Here is a 13,629-nt window from a genome sequence, read left to right as displayed (position 1 = left end):
CATATGGACCGCAAACTATGGCTCCCTCTCCTTCTGTTGGAGCCATTCCTCTCAATTCTGGAGTTGTTACCCTGAAGTGGGAGGGGGGAAATGTTATTTAATGGATTTCATGTCACTCTTATATTTCTAAAATCATTATATTCATTCTGCCTTGAATTTCCACAGAGCCACCTTCTCTCAGTGTTCCAGCAAGTAGCTCTTACAAAGGCTGTGCCAAAACCACGCCAACGCAACTGGTAGAAAAAGAAGATTTGGGTCAAACAACCAAGTTGCCTTGACCAAATTCCAAATATCAGACGGGTGAGTTTTCCTCTCTGAATTAACCATTGCTTGACTAAACCAACATGGTCAACTGGATCTTTTGATTTCTCTTAAAGGCAAAGGGAAGAGAGAATTCACATATGTTAAGCACCATTGTGCACCAGGTTCTGTGCCAGGCACTTTGCCAACTCTCACATGACGATCACAACCCAAAAAGGGAGAGGTACCTATATTTGCTTTACTGAAGAGATGCCTACGACTCAGAGAGGTTGAGTAACTTGCCTGAGGTCACACAGCTAAGAGTGTGAGAGAGACAACTCTGGAGCTCTCACTAGATACCAAAGTCTGAGTTTTTCCAATACACACTAAATACAATAAAAGTCTTTTTGAAAGCTCCCTCTAAAATGTCCTTGTGTGCTGTGCTCACTTTTTGGATTTCTACCCTCTCAATTTCCAAGTCTGTCCTCAGTTTTCCCTATTATAAAACTTTCTATTTAATCCACCCTCAAAGGTTCTCACCCTATTTATTCACTGTAACAATGCCCACAAAAGATAAGAAGAGTTTGTTTTACAAGCAGAGAAACTGTCGCTTGGAGTGACTTAACTAAGGCCAGTCTGTTGGCAAGTAAAAATTCTGACATAGAAAAACTACTTTCTCTCATGCAGAGATTCTGCCTCTAGACAGAGCTGGAAGAGTTCCACAGTGTCTCAATCTCTAAATGTATAGATCCCAGGAGTCCAGCTTGAAATTAAAGCATCATCCTTAACGCTGTCTTCACCTCTCATCTCAATACTGATTAAACAAGTCTTGAATTAGTCACCTCATCTCCATCTCCACTGCCAATGCCCAGGGCAGGCCTGGATCCCTGCAAAGGTCAGCCACCTGCTGACCCCATCTCTAGTCTTACCTCATCAGCCCAACACTTAACTGTCAATAGAGGGTTGGGTTCTGTTTAAATAAAATAATTCCATCAAGTTGCATGCCTGATGAAAAAGTTACAATGACCCCTCCTCATCTCCCAATGAAAGCCAGGCCCCTTAATCTGCAAAAGGCGCCCTTTATATTCTGACACAGGCTACCCCCCTAGTCACATCAATTTCACCCAACCCCCACTCCCCCACAGCTTCTTAACAAGGAAATTTAGTATTTTGGGTATAGCTAATACTAATCCATCCTTCACTTCTTCCTTTTAGTAATGAAATTCTTGAGTATTAGCCGAGTACAAGGGCTCCCTTGCAGCTGGATATGACCATGTGACTTGGTATGGGACAATGGGATGCAGGGATAGTAATGTGTGCTATTTCTGGTTTTGTTTTTGTTTTGTTTTGTTTTGTTTTCATTAAAAGGAAGCTTGCTTTCCACTTTCTATTCTTTCTCAAGGGTGAGAAAATGCACATGTTGATAATAAGCCAGCTTTGACCCAGGATGATGATGACAACATTCAGGAGCTTGGGTCCCTAAGGGTTTGTGGAGTATAACACTATTTGTTTGGTTTGGGCTTCTCTGGAGATAAGGATTCCAATGCATTTATTTCAGAGGTGATTCCAGAAAATAGCAGGAGGGGAGAGGAGAAGTGAAACAGAGAAGATAAGAAAACCAATGATACATTACCAAGTCAGCTACCACTATGGGCAGCTGGATCTCAACCAAAATGGGAAAATTGGAGGGATGTGTTGAATGTGACTCTAAGCTGTCCTGCCCTGGGGGTAAGGGGAAGCTGGGGTACTTATATATACCAACACCTGCAAAAGTTGATTGAGGGATATTGGAGGAAGGGGCCATTTATTCCCTGGCACCGTAAGCCTGCTGCACCACCAGGCAGAGTGCTCTGGTGTCAGGGAGAGCCCTCAGGCAGGCATAGGTGCTAGAAGGTGGAAGTAGGCCTGGGTGCATAGAAATGGTGAATGTTGAGGTGATTTAGGTGGGGTACAGGCGTGTCTGTTACACCAACCCAACTCTCCATCCCTTCATCCTAGCTTGGACTTTTATGAAATAAAGAAATAAACCTTTGGGAGGCCAAGGCAGGCGGATCACGAGGTCAGGAGATCAAGACCATCCTGGCTAACAAGGTGAAACCCTGTCTCTACTAAAAATACAAAAAATTAGCCAGGCGTGGTGGCAGGCACCTGTAGTCTCAGCTACTCAGGAGGCTGAGGCAGGAGAATGGTGTGAACCTGGGAGGCAGAGCTTGCAGTGAGCCGAGATGGCGCCACTGCAGTCCAGCCTGGGTGAAAGAGCGAGACTCCATCTCAAAAAAAAAAAAAAAAAAAAAAAGAAACCTTCTGTTTTAAGCCACTGTTACTTAGTCTCTGTTAACCAACCTAGCTTATACAATGATGTGAGACTGCTTGAATTCAAAGACCGTCTCTGTCACTCACTAGATACAGGCAACTGAATCTTACTGAGCCTCAATTCTTCTTCTGGAAAATTGGTATACTTGTTCACTGGGCTGTTTTTAAGGGTACCTGGGGTGATACTAGCAAAGTACCCTGGCAAAGAGTGAGCAAGCTGCTATTCCTGTTTCTCTTCTAGGAGCCCTTTTCCAACACTGCTCTTAAATTTGCCTTGATAGTCCATATACTCTTCAGGACTGGTCCCTACACAGGCAGAACATGATGGAGGTCCCAGAGCAGAGCCAAAGAATGTCTTTAGCAAAGTTTCAATCACAAAGATGTTACCCTAGAATTTAAAAAAAAAAAAAATAGGACCTGTAGCTGGAGCCAAAGGTCAATGCCAGGAAAGGGCAGCCAACTAGGAAGAAAATGACCAAAAGACAGACAAGACCATGGGGAAGCCAGCAGAGCAAGGGGGCAATACTGGCATTTCTCGAGTGTTCAGCAGGGGATCCCTAGGATGGCAGTGCTTCTCTGGCCCAAGCATTTAGCCAGGCCAGGCAGCAGGAAGCCAGTGCCCCATAAGTGTTTGTGAATGAGCAGGCAGGTGGCCCTGGCAATAGCCTGGCTCCATTCCCAGCTCTGCTCAGTTGGAGACACAGAAAGCAGCTCCCCTATCATGCACTTTTGATGTCTGCAGACAGCTAGGGCTCATTTCCTCCCTAGTTTCCCTGCCCAATCCCCCAGAGACCAGGTCCCCAAGGTTGAGTAGTGGCAACTCCTTCCTTTCGAACACTGCTCAATGAGAGCAATGAATCATTAACAATTGCAGTGGGTTGCCCTAGGTAAATATCTGTTGACTCCTGATGGATAGCAAGTGCTCACTCATGAGGATTAGTTGAAATTGAACCGAGGAGAATATTGCTTTAACTGTCACTCTCCACCTGAGCTGTCACACATACAGAACTGGTCTTTAATATTAATTATTCAGTCAGTGTACATGGAGCGCTTCCCTGGGCCAGGCTCCAAATTAGCCTAGGGTCTCAGAGACAAGGAGAACTTGACTAAGCCATGTCTGGCTGGGGAGAAACAGAGCAACCAAATGACTTTAAGTGTGAGATCAGTGATTTTTAATCATTGACTGATCTGAATTACCTGAGTTTATAAATATGCCACTTCCCAGGCCTCACTCCCAGCGACTTAATCTAGGACCTGCATTTTTTTTAAAATGGACATTTTAGGACAGTTTTAAATTTACAGGAAAATTGAGATGATAGTTTGGAGAGTTTAAATATATATCCTCACTCAGTTTCCCGTATTCTTAACATCTTACATCAGAATGGTACATGTGTTAAAATTCATGAACAAATATTGATACTTTTTTATGTGTTTTTCTATTCCAGGATCCCATTCAGGATACCACATTACATGCAATTGTCTTATCTCCTTAGGCTCCTCTTGGCTGTGACAGTTCCTCAGATTCTCCTTGTTTTTGGTGACTTTGACAGTTTTGAGGTGTATTAGTCAAGTATTTCATAGGATATCCCTCTAGTAGAATTGATCTCATGTTTTTCTCATGATTGCACTGTGGTTATGGGTTTCGGGCAGGAAAACCACAGAGGTAAGGTATCCTTTTCATCACATCATATAAAGGGTATACAGTATCAACAGGGTTTATCACTGTTGATATTGATGTTGATCAACTGACTCAGGTAGTATTTGTCAGTTTTCTCCAATGAAGGGCATTTTTTTAAATCTAGTTCCACACTGTCCTCTTTGGAAGGAAGTCACTGCATACAGCCCACATGAATGGAGTAGAAAGTTATGCCTTCCCCTTCTTGAGGGCAGAGAATCTACATAAATTATTCAGAATTCTTCCACATGGGAAATTTACGTCTTCTCTTCATTTATTTATTTATTCAATCATTTTTATGTCAGCATAGATTATTGGCTATTTATTTCACACTTTAGGTTAAAATCCAATACTACTTTACTTTGCTGCACAAATTGTTCCAATGTTGGCCATTGGGTTGGCTCCTGTTTCCCTTTGATATACCCTTAATCAATTCAGGTTTTCATTTGTTCGGTTTTGAGCACTTTCTTACTTTCAGGCACTACAGGATGTCTCATGCTCATTTTATATTTTTTCTATTCCACTCCTAAAATACTTTTCTCCAAGGAGTGCTGATTTCTTTTATTAGAGAATAGTTTTAGAAACCAAGATCTGGGTGCTAGGTGCAGTGCCTGTAATTTATGTAACTTCTTACTTGAAAATAATTTCAAACCTAGAAAAGCTGCAAAATAGCACAAAGAACACCCACTTATTCTTTATCCAGATTCATATCCTGATAATATTTTGTGTCACCTGCTATATCATTTGCTCTCTGTACATAATTTTTCTAAACCATTTGAGAAATCATGGCTCTTTAAGCACTTCGGTGTGTAGCTGCTAAAAAGAATAGGCGTGCTCTTTTCAAACCAGAGTTACTGACTTTTGTCAATTTAACATAGATATAATTATTTACCATTCACTTTTCAGTTTTATTAATAAACTTTATATCCTGTATTGATTTTTTTCTTCCAGTACAGAACCCAGTCTAAGCTTGGGTATTACACTTAGTTGTCATGTCTTTTTAGTCTCCCTTAATCTGAAACAGGTCATTGGCCTTGCTTTGTCTTTTATGACATTCACATTTTTTGTTTTTTTGGTTTTATTTGTTTTATTTGTTTTTGAAATGGAGTTTCACTGTGTCTCCCAGGCTGGAGTGCAGTGGCGCAATGTCGGCTCACCGCAACCTCTGCCTCCTAGGTTCAAGAAATTCTCCTGCCTCAGCCTCTCAAGTAGCTGGGATTACAGGCATGTGCCACCATGCCCAGCTAATTTTTCTATTTTTAGTAGGGATGCGGTTTCATCATGTTGGCCAGGCTGGTCTTGAACTCCTGACCTCGAATGATCCACCCACCTTGGCCTCCCAAATTGCTGGGATTTGAGGTGTGAGCCACCATGCCCGGCAAACATTCACAGTTTTTGAAGAATACCATCCACTTTTAAAAATAGACAGTTCCTCATTTGGAGTTTTCTGATTGCCAAGCTAGTAAAACTACATAGTGTGAGGCCACAGTCCCCAAGTCTGTCCTCCCATCTGATACCAACTGCAAATTCACGGAGTTCCCAAAATCCTTTGAAGTTTCAATAATTTGCTAGAAGAACTCACAGAACTCACTTTAAGCTATTATACCCATGGTTACAGTTTATTACAGGGAAAAATATAGATTAAAATAAGCCAAAGGAAATGATGCTATAGAGCAAAGTCTTGGAGGGTTCCAAATGTGAAGTGTCTGTTTTCCTCTCCGTGGAGTTAGCATGCATTATCCTCCAGGAATTTGTGTGTGACAATACACACAAGTGTTAATGAGAAAATCTCACTCAAGCCTCAGTGCTCAGAGTTTTCTTAGGGGCTCCATCACATAGACATGATTGATTGATTAATTGCCCCAGGGTTGGACTCAGTCTCCAGGTCTACCAATATCATGTGACCCAAAGCCCTTGCCATATTCACATGGTTGGTCTTTCTGGCATGGCCAACCCTACCTTAAGACTGCAGGCGTGGCCAGCTCCCATCCTGAACAAAAACGCTCCAACAGATATAACACAGGTTGCTTCCCAGAAGCTGAGGATACAAGGTCAAATTCTTTATTATACACTGATGTCTTTCATGAGTAGATCCAGATTATGCATTTCCAGCTGTGATACCATATGATGTGTGTCCGTCTCAAAGTATCATGTCTCAAGGCCTGCATGGTCTGTCTGCCCCTCATTGATGATGTTAAATATAAACACCGTTGGCCGGGCACAGTGGCTCACATCTGTAATCCCAGCACTTTGAGAGGCTGAAGTGGGTGGATTGTGAGGTCAAGAGATTGAGACCATCCTGGCTAACATGGTGAAACCCCATCTCTATTAAAAATACAAAAAATTAGCTGGGCATGGTGGCACATGCCTGTAGTCCCAGCTACTCAGGAGGCTGAGCCAGGAGAATCACTTGAACCTGGGTGGGAGGTTGTAGTGAACCGAGATCGTGCCACTGCATTCCAGCCTGGTGAAGGAGCGAGACTGTCTCCAAACAAAACAAAACAAAACAAAAACACTGTCAAGGTATTGTCCACACTCTCCACTGTATAGAAACTATATTTTTCCTTGCTTCTAATATACCATTTATTAAAATGTAGTAACAATACAAGATCAAGCAAATGTCCTGATCTTAATCAAAATTCCCCTAGATTTAGCATCTATTGATATGTCTGACCCAAACCAGTCTTTACTATGATGGTTGCAAAACGCTGCTGTTCTATCTCCAGCGTTCCCTTCAACTTACCAGTCAGCACTTGTCATCTGCCATAAACAAGGAGAGACTGCAGTTTTAATCAGCATCCCCTAGTGATTACGATGCAGAAGGTCTCCTCGACATTTTCTGAGAAACATTCCAATAAGCCAATCTAACATAGAAACATAAAAACTACAGTAAGTTTTATCTTAGTGGATGAGGAGGCATTCATCTGTAGAGAAACTCAAACCCTTCGTTTTTTTGCAGAATACAATCAAGTCCTTCATAATATTTACTCCCTTGCTATTCAAAGTGATTCAGCAGCAGCAGCCCTTAGAAGCTTGTTAGACATGCAAAATCTGAGAGCTTACCACTGACTCAATCAGAATCTGCATTCTGCCAAAATTTCCAGATGGCTTGCCAGCACATTAAATTTTTGAAAACACTAACCTGTAGGACCCCCTCCAGGCCCTGACTCCCCACCTCAGGCCATATCCTCCACAGAAAGCCAAATTCCAAACATATTGAACCATGTACACTCTCCCAAAGGCCACATATTCCCTTTAGCCTCCAAATAGCCTTTGTACAGACTAGTCCTTTGCCTGGAATGCCCTTGACCTACCCCACACCACAACACTTTGAATGTTTGTTTCCTGTTTGGCCATCTGGACTCACCTAGAATCATTTCCTCCAGTCTTTCCTGGCTCCACCAACCATGTTAGAAGCCACTGCATGTGCTTCCAAGACATCCCCAACTTCTATTCTCCTAGCACTCATTCACTGTACGATAACTACCCATTTTCCTATCTTTCTCCCCACTGAAGATTGCAAGCAATTTGAGGGCAGGGACTGTGTCTTATTCATTACTGTATCTCCAGCACTGAACAAAGTCCTGAGTCCTAATGGGTACTAGCAAAATTTGTTTAAATAAATAATAGAAATGTGTTTAGTTATAACAACATTTATTTATGTGCTTGCACAGGTCCGTGTGAGATACACACACTAATTATGCAGATATAATTATTATGCCCATTTTGCAGATGAGAACACTGAGGAACAGAGAAGTTTTGTGACTGAACCAAGATTACACAGCAAGTAGGTGCTGGAGCTGGGATTTGAAACTAGGCAGTCTGACTCCAGAGTTTGCAAGTTTCATACACTTTGCTTCCTGACACAAAACTATAGTGAGAGAAAAGCAAACTAGTATTTCTCTCAGTTATCACTGTGGGTGAGTATGATGGGCAACCTGACCCTCATACCCAAAGAACCTAAATTTAAAGGCCTATCACCCAGCTGGGGACAATGTGCCATTATTGCTGGCAAGGTACCTGCGACATGGGCATCCCCTGAGTGCTGAACTTGCAAAGCCCAAAAGAGAGAAGAAAGGAGGAAGGAAGTTCAAGTGAGCTTTTCAAGTGAACCGGACAAGACCCCCACACTCTGGCACAGTCTTTAGAACAGGTACACGTCTTGCAGTCAGGTACATCTTAAAGGGTAAAATGCTCAAGAAAGTTTGTCATAAAGAAACAGACACATTTACAGGGAAATGTATTCTAAAATGAACTTGTTCATTGTTTCCATACAGGTATTAAATTCCTATCACTATTAGCCAGATATTTTGTAGGTACCAGTGATACTGAGATAAAAGAACCAGACATGGCCCTGCCCTTAAAGGACTTACAGTCTAATGGGTGTCCATAATAACCCATAGGCTATATTGGAATGAAAACTGAAGAGAATAATGTCTTCTTGCAAGAACACGTTTTAGTGTGATGCAGTGGTAAGAGTTGAGCCTGGTCTCTTACTGGTAGTGTGAACTCAGGAACGTCATTTCAGTTCATTTCCTTCTTTGCAGATGCTAATAATGCCTTCCTCCCAGGCTTGCAAATCATTCCTTTACTCAACCAACATTACTGGATATCTGCTATGTGCAGGGACTGGGACATAAACACAAAAGATAAGTCTCTCACCTTCAGGATTTTATCACAGGGCAGGTAGACATATAATTTTCTGTGAAATTCCCTGGTCTATTCAGCACATAGTAGGTATGCACAAGAACTATTTGTTAGTTAAATGTAAATAGAAACATCTTAGGCTATGTGTTAAATGTATGACAGGTGTAGATCGTTTATTCATTCAAAATTGTTTATTGAGCACCTGCTGTGTGCCAACCACTATACTAGATGAAAGGGATACAGCAGTGGACAAAACAAAGACTCCATGGGATCTTCACCCTGATGGAGTTTATTGGAGGAAAATAGATAACAGGCAAATATGTGAATTAATATGTAATTTAATATTAAATAGTATTAGGTGCTAAGAAGAACAATAGAGCAGAATAAGGAATCAGAGAATGTCAGGGATGGTGGCCCTTGGACCACAGGGTATGTTGTGCTTGCACTGTGGAAATAAACAATGCTAACATCTCAGGAGCATAACCTAAGTTTACATTTTGCTCTTAAAAAGTGCACTGTGGGTTTAAACTAGGAGGGTTGAATGGCTGCTGATTCCTGCTCAGTCTTCTGGACTGAGCTTAGAACTCATTTCCTCCAGTCTTTCTGGTTCTGCCAACCCAGTTAGAAGCCCCTGCTGTGTGCTCCCACAGAATGCTACTTGGGGTTCATGGATTTACAATGCTGCCCCCTCTGTAAACTAAAAATGATAGTAATATCTTCCTCATAAAGTTGTGGGGAGAACTCAAGGAGATAATGCATGTAAAACACTCAATAAATGTCAGTTATTATGTATATATGTAAATATTATTATTCAGAATCCTACTGCAGCTAGGAAAGCATTAGCAGAAAGCTTGAGAAAATGTAAAATGACAGGCAGTTATTCCAGTTGTGACCAGAAGGGAAAAGGAAGACAGAATGAAACTTTATAAGCACTAACCATGTGATAGACACTCTTAGACCCTTTAAATTCTTTGTTTCATTCACTTCTCATAATCTTCTCTGAGGAGTAAATTGGGCACTATTGTCTTCATTTTTCAGAGACCGAGTTTGAAAAAAGTTCAGTAACTTGCTCAAGTCACATAGCTCCTAAGTAGTATGCTTTTCCTGACTGTAAAACCCCTTTCTCTTTCTATTACGGCAAAAGTGTTTCTGCATGTTAACAATATTCTTGCTGTTGTTCTCCATACTAAGGTTAATCATTAATCTCTGAAAAAAAGCCTACCCAAAGTCAACTATCTAGAGCCAACAGCAATTCATGTCAGGTGTAAGAGTGATTCTTGTTAATGAGGTTTTTAAGAAAACCACAGCATTTAATAGCAACATATTGAGGCAAATTCCCCAAGCTCTCAGAGCCTTTATTTGCTTACCTGCAAAATGGTGATAATAATGCCCCACTAAATTAATGACCAGTGGCCAGTCATTATTAACATCTAAAACACCAGCCCACTAAATTGCTATAAAGATTAAATGAGATTATATACGAGAAATCACCCAGCATAGTGCCTGTTTTTCCATCTGAATCTTAAAAATCAGCCTTACTGGAATAGGTTGAGAATCCCTTAATGTCAGAAACTATTAAAATGATAATCCGACTTCTAATAGTCATGGTTTCTTTTGTAGATATGAGAAAATATTTATTTGAGCAAATTCTTTTGGGGAATTAAAAAAGCAAAGGAGTTCATCTTTCTTTTTCTAGGTTAAGAATAAACAGGAAGACTATAGAGACTGAACTAACTCATAACCCAATATTCTAAATGTCTTATATTGACCTACAGAAGAAAGTGTTTTGCTTTTGTTTTCTGTGAGTGGATGTGCAAAAAAAATTGCAAACACTGGGTTTGTTAATATATATGTTGAATGTGTTCACTTTTAAAATCTACTGTTATTTGGGGTTAAGGAAGGAATCCTAATACAGGTACCAAAAATATCTCACAAATGTACAAAATCAGTGCTTTCCAATGTTGCCTGATAAGAATCATTCACAGGGGCAGATTTGTTTGTTCTAAGTGGGAGCAAGAAATCTGTATTTTCATAAGTGCTCCCTGTTATTCTTAAGATCAAGCAAATTTGGAAAACACTATTCAAACCCAGCTTGCAAACTTAAAGATGTTTCACCTCCTAGTGAGTTTACTAATTTTGATCTCAAATATTTTTGGCCAACACAATTACCAAGTCATTAAACAATCCCCTAATGTGACTGACAATTTACTTTCTTAAAAATAAAGTACAGTAAGTCTTCAATTAACATTGTCAATAGGTTCTTAGAAATTGCAACATTAAGTAAAATGATGTATAATGAATCCAATTTTATTATAGGCTAATTGATAGAAGCCAGAGTTAAGTTTTCATGGTGTATTGCTGGTCACAAAAACATCACCAAACTTCTAAATAACAACCCAGAACACTTCTAATGTTAAACACTGAAATAAATGTGAGCTATAGATACATTTAAGAAAGGTTATTAAAAATTAGTAAGGTAATTATATACCCACTGACTCCAACTCAGAATCACAGGTGGCCAGCTCAGGAACTAGCCCTGGACAGAAGACCATCCCACACTCATGCACACACCCAACATTCACACTGACACACCAATTCATCCAACATGCACATCTTTAGTATGTGTGAAGAGACCAGAGTACCCACAGAAAACCCACGTAGTCATGGAGAGAACGTGAAAGCTCCAGACAGACAGTGGCCCCAGCCAAAAATCGAGGTTATTTTCAATCATTGTAACAAAATGATGTTGAATAAAACAACCTTATACAAGGACCTACTGTACTGCTATAACTACTTTTTTTAAAAGAGAGTATTGCTACAAATTGAAACCTGAAGAAAGAGTATTCTGATCACCTTAGAAGGGAAAATCCCACTTTGTGTAGGGAAGAGGAAGTGCCCATTGAGTCTCTTTGGCCAGATCATTTAAATCAGGCCCTACTTAATATCCAGGGAAGTGTATTGCACTTCAGTAATTCCTGTTATTGAGAATTACTACAGAACCGAAGACAAGCTATCAGCAAGAGCAGAGTAGAAGGCGGTTACAGAAGGTGAAGAAAATATGAACAGTAAAATGAAATCAGGTCAATGACCATTTATGGCTGGGTGCAGTGGCTCAGGCGTGGACCATCTGTGGCTGGGTGCAGTGGCTCACGCGTGTAATCCCAGCACTTTGGGAGGCCAAAGCAGGAGGATCGTTTGAGCCCAGGAGTTCAAGGCTGCAGTGAGCTATGATCACGCCACTGCACTCCAGCTTGGGAGACAGAGGTGCCCCTGTCTTTAAAAAAAAAAAACCTACCATTTTCTATAATACCATAGGTTTTAGAGAGCCCTTTTACAAACATCTTCCCACTTAACCTTCAGACCAACTCTCCAAGGTAAATTACCCCCATTTTACTGACAAGAAGATAAAGGCTGAAGCTAATTATCAAATTGTCAGTGGACATTCAGTTTTTCAGCTTCTAGATTTCTGCCTCTTTTCAACATATAAAGCTGCTTCAACAAAGTACAGAGGGAAGGAAATTCTGGGATGGAATGGACTAAAATGGAATGAAGAGGGCAATTGTTATGAATCAAACAGAAAAAATATATAAGCATATAGGTAATAGAAAAGGATGAAGACTCTTGAGTAGGCTGGGTACGGCAACTCATGCCTGTAATCCCAGCACTTTGAGAGGCTGTGGCGAGCAATCACCTGAGGTCAGGAGTTCGAGACCAACCTGGCCAACATGGCAAAACCCCATCTCTACTAAAAATACAAAAATTAGCTGGGCATGGTAGTGCATGCCTGTAATCCCAGCTATTCAGGAGGCTGAGACACAAGAATCCCTTGAACCCAGGAGGTAGAGATTGCAGTGAGCTAAGATCATGCCACTACCCTCCAGCCTGGGTGACAAAGCAACACTCTGTCTCAAAAAAATAAAAATAAAAAATAAGACTCTTTAGTAGAAATCAAAGGAAAGAACATTAGAGAGTTCAGAAAGATACAGTCATTATCAAAAACAGCACAGAGGTTCCTACCATATGAATCAGCAATCCCACTACTGGGTAAATACCCAAAGAAAGTGAAATCAGTGTGTTAAAGAGATATCTGTGCTCCTATGTTTATTGCAGAAGTATTCATAATGGCCAAGATATGGAAGCAACCTAAGTGTTCATCAATGGATGAATGGATAAAGAAAATGTGGTATATATACACAATGGAATACTATTCAGCCATAAAGAGGAATGAAATCCTGTCCTTGGAGACAATTTGGATGAACCTGAAGGAGATTATATTACATGAAATAAGACAGGCACAGAAAACAAATGATCTCATTCATACGTGGAATCTAAAAAAGTTGATCTCATAGAAGAAGCGAATAGAATGGTGGTTATCAGAGGCTGAGGTGGTTATGGGGGAGGAGGGGATGGGGAGATGTTGGTCAAAGGTTACATAATTATAGTTAGCTAGGAATAAATTTCAAGAGACCTATTGTACAAAAAGGTGACTATAGTTAATAATACATTGTATTCTTGGAAAATGTAGAGAGTGGATGTTATATGATCTCACCACAAAAATGATAACTATGTGAGGTAATGTATTTGTTAATTAGCTAAATTTAACCATTCTACTACATATATATATATACACATATATATATACACACAAACTTACACACAGTTCAAAACTTATGTAGTACATGATTTAAAAATAATATCTGTCAACTTAAAAAATTTACTTAAAGAGTTCAAAAAGGAAAAATGATCAACAACAG

This window comes from Pongo pygmaeus, chromosome 13, assembly GCF_028885625.2.
Source record: "Pongo pygmaeus isolate AG05252 chromosome 13, NHGRI_mPonPyg2-v2.0_pri, whole genome shotgun sequence".
Lineage (NCBI taxonomy): Eukaryota > Metazoa > Chordata > Mammalia > Primates > Hominidae > Pongo > Pongo pygmaeus.
The sequence above is the reverse complement of the archived record's forward strand: the minus strand, read 5'-3'. Positions refer to the sequence as shown.